Genomic DNA, 15,048 nt, shown 5'->3' with positions numbered 1-15,048 from the left:
AAGATGGACAAGGACTGTGCCAAATGGACCTTTGTTCCAGAACTAGAGTCCCATTACAGTGGTACCTCGGGTTACAGATGCTTCAGGTTACAGACGCTTCAGGTTACAGACTCTGCTAACCCAGAAATAGTACCTCAGGTTAAGAACTTTGCTTCAGGTTGAGAATAGAAATAATGCAGCAGTGGTGCGGCGGTGGCAGGAGGCCCCATTAGCTAAAGTGGTGCTTCAGGTTAAGAACAGTTTCAGGTTAAGAACGGACCTCAGGAACAAATTAAGTTCTTAACCCGAGGTACCACTGTACTGACTATTGAGCAAATAGAGCTGTTGGCTGGGCACAATTTCTCCACCCATGATGATAGGGAGGCAGGGGAGTGAATGGCAGATGCCCCAAATAATATCAATCAGATGCTGCAGTTTGGCTCGTCTGCTTGGAAACCACAGCCTTTCGAAACCTAGTTTTCTGTGCTTCTGCAGTGGAAGGGACTCTCGACAAATGCAGTGATAGAAAGCTTGCTATCTTATTCCCATTAAGACTCAGCATACTGATTCATGCTTAATGTGCACATTGGGAAGCCTGTGTCCGCCTTCTCTCTGTCTTCATCTTGTAATCCACATCAAAGATTACCTTAATCGCCAAGAAGGTAACAAGGAGACCTGTGCATTTGGAACAGCTCTATTTATTGATAAGCCGTGGAGCAGCAGACAATCTGTGCCTATCACTGGAGCATATCACGGCAGCCAGGAAGGTATTTTTCATCTTTTGGATTCTATAGGAGTCTCTTGTGTAGAGCAAAATGCCCTGAAGCCCTCAGACTTCTTTCAGCGATTCATTCGCTTTGTTGTTCGTTTCTGAAGAATCAACCAGCAATCATTACTGCAGACGTTCTTTACAAAGAAACAAGATCCCCCCCCCCCATCCTGCTATGGGAAGAGAGCAGAAAAGGAGAAGGAAACTAAATTAGCAGTATGGAGGATTTCCCCCCTATATTGGATATTTAGCTCGTTTGTTCCATCAGCTTGTAAGAGAAGGCAGAGCAATTACCTTTGAATTAGGAAGACAGTAAGACTGTGAATGGTCAGCAATCAACTATAAACCTTATCTCCCCCCCCCCCCCCGCCGAAAAATGTCATGGTATGCTTGTAATATTTCCTAGGGTACAGCCTGACTTACTCAAAAGTAAGTCTAGCTGAATTCAATGAGTTTTTATATCCAAGTAAGTATTGTCATTGAGGGCAAAGTGTCATTGCTTCCATGAGCTGGGATCAGTGCAGGGCAGCTGTGGGGAACCTCTGGCCCTCTGACTATTGATGCCAACTCCCATCAGCCACAACCAGCATGGCCAGTGGTCAGGGGTGATGGGACATGTCATCCAGAAACATCTGAAGGTTTAATTATGTGTCCTCTTGTCTTATCCGGCCTTCCAGATAATTATTGGTGTGTATGCACCAGGGTGTGCTGGCAACTATATAAAAGAGGAAGCCATGGGCACACATCCTTTCCGCCTTCTTCTCCATAGGCTTCCAGCTTAGAATATTAGTGTTCCACAAAGTGGAATGCTCAGGAGGAGGTAGCTATCTGGATGTTTATGTGGGGTCACTTGTTCCTTCTTCATCAGGATTAAGTCCACAGATGAGCAAGAGAATATGGTTTTACTCATTTCCAGCTTTCAAATTTCCCACATGCATCTGGCTAGCCACTGTTAAAACAGGATGCTCGGCTAAATGGGCCTTTGATCTAATCCAGCAGACTTGTCTTATGTTCTTATTTTGCCTGTTCTCTGTCAATGCTTGCTGCAGCACACTGACATGAAAAGGGAGACTCCCTTCCATGCATGCAGCCATTACTCCCTCTTCAAACAGATCTCTTGTTCAGAATGTGAGTAATATGGGACTGCAGCATTAGCAGTTGGCAGAGATCAGTATGGGTTGACAGATAAATCAGTACGTGCTCAGGTGAAATAATAGAGACCGCTTCCTTCCCTCCCTGTTGCAGCTGGTCCTTAGTGTGCATGTACTACAACACACTTGCCAGTACATGGAATGATACTAGAGAAAAGAGAAAGAATCAAAGCTAAGTTGTTGTTCTTAGAAAACAGTTCTTTTATTTTATTTTTTAAATGACACACATGAAATTGAGAGGGGGAGAGAAACAAGGGCTTTGGAGATTTCACAATGCATCCTGATTATATGCAATTTTCTGGGATTTACTAGAAGAAAATAGCTCTTCTCTCATACTCTGTTTGAATTTTGTTTGTGGCTGCATGTGAGGTTTTAAGACTATGACTTTAGAAGCTAAAAAGTCCCCTGCAAGCATTAATGTCCCTTGCAGATTCACAATGCTTTTACATTATTCATTTATTTATTGGATCTATTTGAAAGGGGGAGGGGATAAATTCACTCCATGAAGTTGAAATCAGATTTGGTGGTGTATTGTGTATGTACCATACTGCTGTTCCTAACGGAGAAGTTAAGCTGTTGGGCTCAGCTGGCAACAGCTCAATCTGTGCCTGGTAATCCTTGCAATAATCCATTGTGCTTGTCTGGAAGATTTTATTCTAGAGCTAAAATAACCAGTGGGGAAGGATGGTTTCAAATTTGCTTGGGAGGAAAAAGCTTCAGAAGGAATGGTTTTTGAAAGATAACAGCATGCCTTTAAATTAATCAAGATATTAGTACTGAATGCATCCAGATTCATAACTGTTAAATTTACAAGGGAGGTCTCAAGACTTCCACTTGAGCCTATAACTCCACTAATGTTTTGAGGCCAGCTCTTAATGGGTTCACTGTGGTGTCAGCATTCTACCTCACCATACAGACCTTCTTGCTGCTAGTCCCATCTTTCTGCATCCCCTTGTGCAGAAGGGTGGCAGTTGCAGAAAAGACTCATGATGTTAATCAAAGTGTCAGCTCTATATGTGGCTATTGCTTCTGGGGAGCATGAGACAAGGATTTCCCAATGCCAATCATCCAGGGAAGGGGAAGAAAATATGTTTGGAATGTGAACTAGTTGTTCCACACTTTCCAAAGGAAAATGCAACCAAGAAACACCTCTCTTCTGAAATTTGCACTTTTCTGAATTTGGTGCTTTAATAGTTTTGCAACTGTATTAGTCTTTTAAAGTCTGAATCTGTGAAGAAGATCAATGTTATAAAAGGAGAGCCAGTGTACTGTTGTGGTTAGAATTTTCAACTAGGACCAGTGAGATCTGGGTTAGAATCTCCACTCAGTGCAACAACTCATTGGGTAATACTTGGGCCCATCATAATCTCTCAGCCCAACCTAAGTCACAAAGTCCTTTAGAGCGTAAAAGGGAGGAGGACCGTGGAGGTCATCTTGATCAATTCTGGCGCTGTACATTTTGCTGCCTGAGACAAAGGATGTGATGGCACCCTCTGTAATAATTTCATGTACTGAAGCTGACAAGATTGGCAGTAGAATATTATTTCAATGCTGCTAGACTCCACTGTGCCTGAAAGCAACAAGCCTGCTTAGGTTATGCAGGGAAGGTTATGTGGCACACACAGTTCTGTTCTCCAACATTTACCACCATTGTCTGTCCCCCACCCAAACATCTCCTGGCAGAAGAACATGAGTTACTCTGCCTAATGGTAGGGCTGGCCTTAAAGCTTTTCTCAGAGGGAGGGTGGTATAAAAATAAGATAAAAGCGAGGAATTTGTTGCACACTGCTGACTATCTTTCTATTGCTGTATACAGTTTGTGCTTCTAACACATACAGAATTATCCTTTGAAGGAAAAAAAACCCCATTTTTATTTCTTTGCTTCACTGAAGATTTTATTTGAAACACATTGGGCTTTATATTACATTTGGTTTGCAAGAATAAATAAGCCTTTGAATTTTGCACCAGCTTGAGTTTTGCTTCTCATGTGCCCTTCATTTTTTTTAATGATTCCCTCCTTTTCTGTGCATATTACATACCACCCCACACAGTGACTCCAGGTCGTAGTCATTGTGCCTCTTATTATCCTATAATATCTACAGAATGCTAAACTTGTCTTCTTTTCACAATACCCCAAAGGTAAGGGGGGCCCCCACACAGTCAGGAAGACAACATTCCAGGTATAAAAACCTTGATGATACAATAATGTGGAGAAGTCATGCCAGAAGGGTGGGAAGGTGAAGGAACTGTTCCTCAGTGGTTAAGTAAGAGGAAATGCCTAAAGGTGATAGAGCTTTGCTCAGAAGAGCCAGTAATATATGAAGGTAGAAAGGAAGGGGTGGGAAGAAACTCTCTTGGGAGAGGCTGCTGGGAAGGAAATAAGAGATTCTGCTTCACATGTTAGAGAAGGGCAATGGCCATGTGTTCTGAAAGGCATCTGATGTCAAAGGTGTGCACACCCATCAAGGGAGTGAAGATAAGTTGGAATTCCTTCTTGCATGTACTCATAGTTTTGGGGTGTGGGGTGTGCTGGCTTCAGGTAGGGACAGACAAATAAGTCTTTTTCCAATGGCCCATCTGGCTCAGCATCCTGTTCTCACAGTGGCCACCCAGATGCCTGTGGGAACCCCTCAATCAGTACCTGTAATGGGTATGAGTTACTCGTGCGTAAACTGGTGCCTTTCTCGGCTAATTTGCCTTGTTAAACCTTTCTGACTGCACAGCCCTTTCTCATCGTGGCTGCCTCAGTCACTAGCAGAATCCGTCAGTGGGTGTTTCTTGACCCTCTTCCAACATAAAAGTTGTTTGACACCCAGTCTCCTCCTCCTCTCACTGCGTGGGAGTCTTCTGCGCAGGGAGGGTGTGGGTAGCGGAGGACCTGGGCTCTCCTCACTGATGTCCAGTGAAGAGTCCTGGAGCCCTCTCTCCAATTCCCCAGTCTGCCCCCCTTTATCCCTGGTGATGGGCTGATTAGCTTCCCCCTCTACTAAGCTGTTTCTCCCCCTGCTGCTGGGTCCTTCGCCAGCATCATCTGGGAGCCTCCCCTTCGCCTCTCGCTCCGATGTCAGTTCCCTGACAGTACCCAAGCATAAGCACACTCTCCCCTCCTGTGGTCTCCAGCAACTGGTATTCAGAAGCACTGCAGCCTCCAACAGTGTAAGGCAGAACATAGCCATCAACATGACTATGTCGATAGCCTTCCCCTCCATGAAGTTGCCAAATCCTCTTTTACAGCCATTAAAGTTGTGTCATGTGTTCATTAAGGCTGCCAGCCCCATGCTCATTCACAACTTTTCCTGAATCTATCTGCTTTTTTAAAAATAATAAATAAATAAATATGCATGAAGTGTTACATGAAAGTTCATGTTTTAAAATGTATTTTCTCACCTCCATGAAAAAGCAAAAAAATTATATATATATATATATATATATGTTGGAGAGTTAGCAGAAAAGTGCACCACCAAATTTGTAAAAGTGCTAATTTAGGAGCATGATTAGCTATATTCCAATCTGCACATTATTCGAAGTGCTGTAGATCATTAGCAGTTCAAATGGTAATTATGGGGGGGGGGGGCAGGCACAGAAAATCAAATTTCTCTAGTATCCAGGTTTTGAAGGGATCATAGCCAAGACACTGTCGGTGGGCTTCCTTACATCATTGTACTGTCCATGCTGGCAGCTGTTTCTGTTTCCATGCTTGCTAACGAGAGAGAGAGAGAGAGAGAGAGAGAGAGAGAGAGAGAGAGCGCCTGGGTGAACAAATGAAGACAGCTGGTATTCTTTGCCACCACCTTTCAGTCACTCCCCCAGTTGTGGCTGGTGCCCATTAGGCTGGTGACGTGGAAGGTGGGGAGACCAGCAGTAGGTGAAGCCAGAACCAATGAGAAACAGAGCTGCTACCTGGCTGACTGTATGTAAGACAAGCAGGTGGGAGACTGACCCATTCAGCCCAATCGACCAGCCTCCTCAGATCTCCACATTTAGGCTATGGGTTCAGAAAAGGCCTATAAGTAGGGTCAGTTCATGTATGAGTTGCTAGGGATTGTGTAAAGCAGGAGTGAGAAACTATAGACCTGTGGGAGAGGAAATAGCCTACCAGGCCTTACTGTTGGCCTTTGCAACTCTCTCCAGGCCTCATCTGTTCTCTCCAGGCCCACATCTGCTCCCCCCTTGTGGCCCTTGCCTATCCTCAAACAAACTGACTTTTCACTTCCTACTGTGCATCAGAAGAGTGTGTGAATCTGCCATTGCTGACACCTTTGTCCTAAGCATTCATGTATGTGCATGAACATCCATAGGAAAGTCAGACATCTGCAACATCTAGGGATGTGGAATAAATTCAGTTCACATTTAAAGATGAACCAAACTATTTTGTTCTTTCTAAAATAGTATGTGACATGGAAAATAGCCATCCTTCAGATTCACAAGTTTCTACATGCAGTGTGGTTATCCAGTCAAGTAATGTACATAGAAATGCATATACTAGGGTTAAGTGTGCATATAAACGAATATAATCATGACAATAACATTAGGCAATACTAATATTAGGCAAAATCCATACTAAATAAATTTCACAGGGTCTTTTAATACATTTATTTTAAATTGCAAAATGATGTGAAAATGTGGCTAGCTGAACTTAAAAATGGAAAAATGAAAAACCAAGAGAAATTGAAATTGACAGGTTCATTGGTTTCTAGATGCATCCCATGAAAACAGATGGTGTAAACAGAGAAGCCACTCACTTCAAAACTTTCTATACCCCAAGCCAATCCAAACTACTTTACAAGCAAGTGTCATTGTTATTTATAAATTTTATTTTATATGCAAATCAGACTTGTTTCTCCATAGGATAAAAAAGTCAGCACTGGATGTTACATGATTTGGCTAAAGAACTAACTTAGTTGGTCTTTAAGGTGCTACTGGAAGGAATTTTTTTATCCTTAATAGCACATTATCCTATTGGGCAGCATAGACACCATGAAGCATTATCATCTCTACTATTCAGCCCTGGGTTTCAGACTATCCTTTAAGGAAGGAATGAGGAAGCTGGGGCCCTCCGGCTGTTATTGAACTACCATCTTCCTGAATTATTTGCCATGCTGGCTGGCACAGTTGGGAGTTGGAGACCAAGAACATCTGATGGGCCTCAGCTTCCCTATCCTGCACTAAGAGATGAGAAGCATACTTCTTGTTGTAACTAAGGCTGGAATCCTATTAATATTTTCCAGTTGGTTGGGACCTGCTAATAAATCATAAATTAATACACATCTATACACACTGTACTCCATACGTGTAGCATACAAGTATACATGTTTCAGATATTGCACAGTATATGAAGAAAGTAGCATGATCTTTATTGTGGCTACCACATTTTGCAGGAGGTGAGCACACACCTGCAAACTGCTGCTGAAGTTCCCCCAACTTTTGTGCTACCTCATCCCAGTGCTACTGCCCTTCTGGCCCCTCATGTGGCACTGCTATTCTATACCATCAGTTATTGGAAGTACTCCAATAAATAAAACTATACTGGAGCAAATTATATTGTATTGTGGTTTATGGAGTTACTGCAGGGCACAGGTTCAATGGTAAGATTGTTGGACTGTGGCTTGGGAGAACTGGGTTCAAAACCTCACTCAGTTATGAAGCTCACTGTATGACACTGGGGTAATTGCTATAATTTTATTTTGGTGAAGGATATATGGTGAAGAAATTATGCTGCCTCCAATCCTCTGTCTGTTGCATCCTCCTTTAATACTCACAAGAGATGAGGATGGGACCTTAGGCATTGCCCATCTGACTTAGGCCCCAGCAACCCCCACTAGGTTGAACCAAAATGTGAACATTCTTTCCATGAAAAGAAGTACAGTGGTACCTTGCAGGACGAATGCCTCGCAAGACAAAAAACTCGCTAGACGAAAGGGTTTTTGGTTTTTTGAGCTGCTTCGCAAGACGATTTTCCCTATGGGTTTGCTTCGCAAGACGGAAACGTCTTGCAAGTTTGTTTCCTTTTTCTTAACACCGTTAATACAGTTGCGACTTGACTTTGAGGTTTTTAAAGACTTTGGTGATTTTTGAAGCTTTTCCAAAACTTTCCCGACACCGTGCTTCGCAAGACGAAAAAAATCGCAAGACGACAAAACTCGCGGAATGAATTAATTTCGTCTTGCGAGGCACCACTGTACACACTCCAGTTTGGAGAGGCTCTTTTTGCACTTTTTAAGCAATGCAGAAAGAATGCACCCTCCTGGTATACATTCAAGCTACCCCCTTCAGGTAGTTCACACACTCATTCATATCCAACATACAGGAATCAGCCCCTCTGTGAGACTCTTTGCAGCCCTGATGACCTGTCACTTTAGCATATCCCCCCACCCCCACCCCGTTCAAATTACTCTTTGCCTTCTCCTTCCTCATAGCAACAATGCCTCACAATGTGGATAATGAGTTGCGGCTGTGGGAGAACAACGATGCAGGCAAACAAAACTAATTCATCCTCCTCCTCCTCATTTTTTATTTGTATGCCACCTTTCCACAGTTAAAAAAAAAACAATGCTCAAGGCGGCTTACAGCATAACAAGATTTACTAAATTACAAAAAAGAGAGATTTACTAAATTACAAAAGTCATAAACAATAAATAAACCACATCAAAAAATACACAACCAAATTGGAAACAATTTCCACATAAATCAAAATCTAAAACTAAGAAAACAGCATTAATATCACAGTTTAAAATGACATAGGTAAAAAATAACAGCAATTTAAACAAAAACAAAACAAAACGGAGCCCTCTCTGCCTAGCAGCAGCAGCAGCAGCAGCCGTCCTTTACAGAGCCCATCAGGCCCCACCCTGGGCCAGGGGTTGAGTGGCAGTATTGGGGCCCTCAGGCGCTGAGCAGGGGAGTCCTCAATATGAGGACAATGTTTCCTGACTAATCATTCCCTTCACTCTGAGTGGGCTTCATTGTGTTGCGACATAGTTAAATTTTCTTTGGTCTGTGATATCATTATCCTTGGAAGAATAATTATTATTTCCAATCTTTGTGTGTGTGTCTCTCCTCTCTCTGTCTCTTTCTCTCTCTCAAACACAGCTGCCAGTAGGGAGTGTGAACACCAGCAATCAGGTGAAACAGCTACCATTTGTAGGTCTTTTGGGAAAGCTTTGCATTCCCCTTTAAAAACGGATGCCCCCCACCCTTGCCTGCCAGCAAATGTTCATTGGAAAACATTTGTCTCAGCCCTAATCATAAATGTACATTTTATTTAATCAGACACTCCTTGTTCCCAATAAAGAAGACCTCAGTAGTCAGCGAGAGCCAGATATGTGTTGTGACATATGAATAGCTAGTTGAGAAGAAAGGTTGCTGTACTCTCTGTGCCTATGGCGCCTTATCATTATATTTCAGTCAGGGAAAAGAATGCCCAGGAGATAGTCATTAATAACCAACATTATGAGTTTGAGCAGACATGGAGCAGGGAATATGCAGTCTCCATTCCATTGCGTCTTTGGGGTGCTCAAAGGCTCTCCCAGAATATTTCTGGGAGTGATTAGCATTCAGCTGTGTAAAAGCACATGAAAGGAGATGCAGAGCTTGGTGCAGCATCAAAGTGAAGGTCAGTCTCTTTTAAAGCCCTCCTGGGCCCTCGCTTGCAGGGCAGTGAAGAATGTGATCTGGCAACATTGCAAGGGCAGCTAGGGGTTTATTTAAAGGGACGGAAAACTGACAATCTCTAAGAATGGTTGGGTAGCTGTGTGATACCCCCACCTCCCAATGCTCACATTCACACCCGTTTCTCCAAGTGGTGAGAAATTCCAGGGATATGGTTACCTGTATTTGTGTTAATTCAGAGGAGACAGCACTGAAGAGGAATTCCACTCACTAAAGCAAGACTTACTTCCGAGCAAACAAGTATAGGCGTATACTGCATATGTGCCTTTGTCATTTTTGCTTTATTTCTAAATATAGAAGCGGAACGCATCTAGTCCCTACCACTGGCCATGGGGAAGTTTCCAAGAAGAGCATCACCACAAGAAGAAAACCAGCCTGGTCCCATCCATTGGGTAAAGAAAGAACAGCTGTTTGGAGCTTGCTTTGCCAATCCCTGAAAGAAATAACACTCTGCCCAGAACTACCAGTTGCCCTGGGACCGTGTAACTAAAGAAAACATGCTCTGATACCATTCATCAGCCAGAGAACTGAGGACTGCTAGTGTGTGTGTGTTACTTCTGAAAGGTTATGTTTGTTACATGTTGCCCTGAGAATCATCTGTTCAACATATACAAATATCCATCTCTCACAAGGCAGAAGCTCTACTACCCTGCATCAGATCTCCAGAGAGTGACATCAGCTAACTTACAACTTTCTCTGCCTGAGTCTGTTCCAAACAGCAAGCTGTTGTATGCATGCACAAGTACTCACATGATATTGACTCCCCCTATACAGTAGGAACAGAATGTCACCTTCTCCAAGTTCTGAATGTTTTTCTTGTTGGAAAAGTTACAAGTAGATAATGCATGTGAAACACAGTGCATACTTGTAGATGCAAAATAAGTTTTTAACATTTCCACGGTATCCTGAGGCAGGGACAGCCAACACAGTGCCCTCCATATGTTGCTGGACTACAACTCTCATTATCCTTAATTTGGCTATGCTTGCTGAGGCTGAGAGTTGGCATGCAGCAACATCTGGAGGGCACCAGGTTGGATTCCCCTGCTCTAAGGTTACCTAACCACACTGAACATGCTGAGATACTACAACAGTAAGTGATTGTATTCTTACAACTGTCCCTTTAGTAGGGAGATTGCTTGCTGCTATTACTACCCCAGAATGTTACATGATGACTATTCACCATGGGAGCCATGTAAGGCACTCACCTCATCAGAGCACTGGCACTGTCAACAGGTTTGAACAAGACTTGGTCCCACATTAATTTCAGTCATACATTTATTTTCAGCATGGCTAAAAGAACAATTCTAAAACTATTCAGAAGTGAGTCCTATTTAATTAAATGGGTCTTACTTCCACATAAGTGGACTCTGGATTGCAGTTTTACATTGGATCCACTCCTATGTCATAATGCAGTGTCCAAACTGATGCACTTCAATTTTTAAAAGTTAACATTTTGGTTCTTACTACATTGGCTCTTCAATTTTGAAAAATGTCTACCTCTGTATATGTGGGGAAAAGTCAGGCATTAACTGTTCAGCCTTTGGCCTTCAGAATCTGTGAAAGGTATAAAGAAGGTCAAGTTTCAGAACAGGGTTAATTGTGAGAACCTCTTAGTGCTGGAGGATTGACTTCTAAAATGGGATTAGTAAAGTTTAAGTTGATAGATTGTGTCACCTCATTCCAAAGTAATCTTAGCTTTTGACACTGTCTATGATCACTTGCAGTTTGGGCAAAATGGAGCGGGCAGATCTGGGGAATTACAGAGAAAACTAGAACCTTGTAGTCAGAGATTTGTCTGGTTAATTCAAGTCAATATGTGAAATTGCCTCCGTTCCCTGTCTCTGCTGCTCCCTTCTTTAGACTTCCTCCTTCTTCACCTAACCTTCACCCAGGTTTCTGTATCTCAGTCCTTCACTACTCTGCACCCTTACTTCTGCCACGTTACATCTGAGGTCCTTGACCTTTTCCTCAAGGGACTTATTTTCAGACTTATTTTAACAAACACTTGAAAGCTCCTTCCTTCCTTCCTTCAGACTTGTCTGAGGTTTGCATTCTCTTACAGAATCTGAACTGCAAACCTCCTAACTTTGTTTGCTAAGAATGTTTGTTAACATTTTGTGTCATCACACCTTCTCATCCTGTCAGTGGATGAGAATGAAGCCAAATGTCTCAGTTAGTTCTATTTTCATTTGTTCCAAATGCCCTACATGTTCAGCATCACTATAGGTACACATAACTCAAGAGGATTGAGGATTCAGGTGTAGGAATAGCAGCTGGTATAGAATGGCAACAATGAGTCCTATATAGTAGCCAGGTTGTAGTGGCAAAGTAGCATTGTACAAAAATGGCCTTTTGAAACTCTCCACTGTGTGCGTGGACAAAGAAGTTGAAGGGACCATTTTACCAAATTTATACAGAAGCATGGAAAATTCTCCAGGCATTAATTAGGATTGTGGCTCACCATTAGCAATGATATATATATATATATATATATATATATGCAGGTTTTGGTGTCTTCGGGTGTCTTCCCGTGTAAGAGTTGGGGTGTCTAGGCGACGTTTCGACGAGGTCTCACTCGTCATCTTCAGGCTGGTGCTTTCGGCTTCTTGTTACTGGAACAGAGCAGGATCTCAGTGTTTGAGTTCCTATAAATACTGTTGAGGGGGTGTGGTGTATAGCCTCCAACGTTCTGGGCAGAGAGGAAGTTCCCAGGTTAGTGTGCCTTTTCTTCTTTTGTTCCTTAATTACTTGAGGGATATCTTGAGTGATTTCTTGAGTGATATTCTGAGTACCACTTAGGTGGGTCATTAAGTGTGGATTAGTTGCTAAAGCTTTCGTGTCTTGACCTCTTGAGCTTCCTGTACCCGTGAAAATCTACGAAAGCAAATATCTCACCTCTACGGGGAGGAAACCTTCCAGCTGACAAGAACCTACGAGAAACTAGAAATCCGAAGAGCCACCATCTTATATGATCTCTTGTTCCTACGCAACTGCCGAGACAACAACTTAATTCCCACATGCTTCCAACTTAAATTCCACTCTAAAACCCCAGCTACCGAAAGGATCCTGAAACGAACTGAACTATCCCTAATCAGAAACGAAATACATAAGAAAAGATACCTACTAAACCAAACCAACAAAGATCTGCTCACTCTTCACCTCAAACTCTGTAACAAAATCCACCCTGCACTCTGGGACAAATGCAAACAACTAGCCGTCTGGAGAGCTGAAACTGAGACCTCACATAAGACAGACAGACACACCAACAAACTCCACAAACTAGAGAAACGCCAGAAGCCCAGCCACCCTCCACAACAACCCATGAAACAAACAGTACATAACATATCAGACAGGATCCTCACCTCAACTGAAACCAAAGTACTCTCCAAAGGTTTCAACTTTGCAGTCGCCCCGAGACGCATCCCCACGGAAAACATCATATGCGGAGTCGAAGCTAGCCTAACCAAAATCAACCCAGATGAAGCCAATAAAATCAGACTTGAAGTCACCAACATCCTCTGCTCCAGCAAACCACCCAGAAGCAATTTACACAAAGAAGAACAGAAAGCACTCACCAACCTGAGGAAAGACAACAACATAATCATTCTCCCAGCAGACAAAGGTAATGCCACTGTTGTGATGAACACATCGGACTACCAAGCAAAACTATCAAATCTACTCCAAGACCCTACCTACCAACCTATAAAAACAGATCCCACCACCTATCTGGAAAAAACCACCAAATCCAAAATAAAAGCCTCTCCTATCAGTGAAGAAATCCAGCTAAGAATCATCCCCAGAGAAAAATCATCCAGATGCCCCAAACTCTACGGTCTCCCCAAGATACACAAAGAAGGAACACCACTCAGACCAATAGTCAGCTCCATAGGCTCACCTCTACAAAATCTCGCTAAATTTCTCGCTAAGCAACTTCAGCCCTATGCAGAATCCATCGCTTCACACGTTACCAACTCCTTCCAGTTCATAGAAACAATAAAGAAGCAAAACCTACATCCCGATGACCTACTTGTGAGCTTCGATGTTGTATCTCTCTTCACACAAGTGCCCATTAATGAAGCCTTGACAGCCATTCAAAACAAATACAATCCCCCCGAATACATCCTGGACCTGACCAACCACTGCCTAACCAACACGTACTTCATCCACAATGGACAAAGATACAAACAGATAGAAGGAGCACCTATGGGATCACCCCTCTCACCGGTCATCGCAAATTTGTACATGGAACACTTTGAAACCAATGCTTTAGACAAGTCAGAACACAAACCCAAACTTTGGCTCAGATATGTTGACGACACCTTTGTAATTTGGCCACACGGGAAAGAAAAACTAGATAGCTTCCTCACACATCTCAACAGCCTACACCCCAAAATACAATTCACTATGGAAATAGAAGCCAACAACCAACTTCCCTTCCTTGACGTCCTAATCTACAAAAAACCTGATGGCTCCCTAGGACACACTATCTACCGGAAAAAAACACACACCAACCGCTACTTACATGCACAATCACACCACCACCCTGCACAAATAAACTCCGTAGCCAAGACTCTCATCTCCAGAACCAAACGCCTGGCTGACAAAGACCACTTGACAACTGAGTTACAGAATCTCTCAAATGTGTTAATCGCCAATGGATACCAGCAAAACAGGGTTACGAAGCTAATCCAAAAAGAAACACCCCCCAAAAACCAAGACACAGAAGAAAACAATGGCATGGCCCTCCTTCCTTATATCAAGGGCACTACAGATAAAATTAGCAAAATCCTCCATAAACACAATATCAAAACAGCCTTTTGCACCAACCAAAAAATAGCCAATATCCTCAGAAACCCCAAAGATAAAATCCAGTTGGAAAACCAAGGGGTCTATGAAATACCCTGCAAAGTCTGCCCAGCCACGTACATTGGACAAACAAACAGACGAATAAATGCACGTATCGCAGAACACAAGAATGCCGTCAAAAAAGAAGAAAAAACTTCCTCTCTTTTCCAACACATGAAAGAAACAGGACACGAAATTAATTTTGCAGATTCCAAATTGCTCTTTAACATGGAACATCACCACAAGAGAATAATCATGGAAGCCATCGAGATAGAGAAACACCCTCACAACATGAACAAGCGTGACGACACGTCCCGCCTGCCAGACATCTGGAAATTAGCCCTCCCCACAAAAACCGACACCAGAACCAGAGGCACACAGAACGCCATCACCAATCAACCACACCAGACCCAAACCCAGACCCTCTCCACAGATAAATTACAGACACCATCCAGTAGCCAAACCATAGTGGCACCTCCGGATGCTGCACCCCCCTGCAATCCCTACACAGATCTGGCTGGCACAGGGCACAAAACCACAGCTCGCCCCTATACACGAAGCCAAGCCAGAGCACAACTAAGTGCAGTACAGCCATCTTCTCAGAAAAACTCTTCACAAGCTCAAGAGGTCAAGACA

This window comes from Podarcis liolepis (genome assembly GCF_965112155.1).
Source record: "Podarcis liolepis genome assembly, chromosome: Z".
NCBI lineage: Eukaryota > Metazoa > Chordata > Lepidosauria > Squamata > Lacertidae > Podarcis > Podarcis liolepis.
This window is presented reverse-complemented; position numbering follows the sequence as displayed.